The 794-nt window shown below is 37.5% G+C and overlaps 1 protein-coding gene across 1 annotated transcript in view; it reads right to left on the reverse strand.

Moving 5' to 3' along the window:
- Positions 1–456: 456 nt before the first annotated feature.
- The window catches only part of LOC105349020 (fos-related antigen 1), a 3236-nt gene continuing 2898 nt past the window's right edge, over positions 457–794 (reverse strand). The window contains exon 4 of the mRNA XM_020062634.3: positions 457–794. This exon is cut by the window's right edge and continues 547 nt beyond it. The gene's annotated coding sequence lies outside the window, so the exon portion shown is untranslated.

Here is a 794-nt window from a genome sequence, read left to right on the forward strand (position 1 = left end):
CTGGCTTTTTTAACGATTTTGATATTATATCAAAATCATTAAAAAAAGCCATGTAAACTCAGATATTTCGGACTAATTCGCCCGTTGTAGTTGCGTGGGCGGGCCAGTGCGAGTGGACGCACATCTTTCCCGCTCCCGGTGACGAATGACGTCATTCATAAGGAATGCCAGGCACTATATATGTCGCTGTCCGATCCATTCATGACTTTTCCTGTTTTCATTAATAACGCTTGTTATGTAAATGTAACGTCTGCAAATCCCGCCTACATTTCGTTTAGTACCTCTCAGTAGACATAAAACTCTTCTTCCTTATCGGTAGAGCTCCTTACACCTGACCCCTGGGACAATGGTCATAATCTACTCCAGGGATAACCACTGGGGTTTTTTTCCCTCTTGGTAAACAGTGTCAAAATGTCCGTAAATGCAATCTTATCAGAAAATTTTCCAACGAAAACAACAAGTGTACGCTTATTTATTTTTCACTTATCTTTATTCAAATGTACAAAAAAGTATAAATAGTATGGAACAAAACGTTCCAGGGTATCTATGTACAAAATAGAAAAAGGGAAGCACCAAACGTGCTCAGCACGTATACCCAACAGACCCACGAACACAATGGCAGAAAAAACAAAATAGTCAGATATCAAATGTTACAACAGTTCATTGTACACTCATGAAAAATAAATATCATTTACACCTAAATATATAACATTTACATACAATCAACTGAACTGGCATCCGAAACAAAGGAAATTTTTTTTTAAACAGGTGGCAAGCTTCAACTGAAGAAAGTA

Source organism: Magallana gigas, chromosome 6, assembly GCF_963853765.1.
Source record: "Magallana gigas chromosome 6, xbMagGiga1.1, whole genome shotgun sequence".
Classification (NCBI taxonomy): domain Eukaryota; kingdom Metazoa; phylum Mollusca; class Bivalvia; order Ostreida; family Ostreidae; genus Magallana; species Magallana gigas.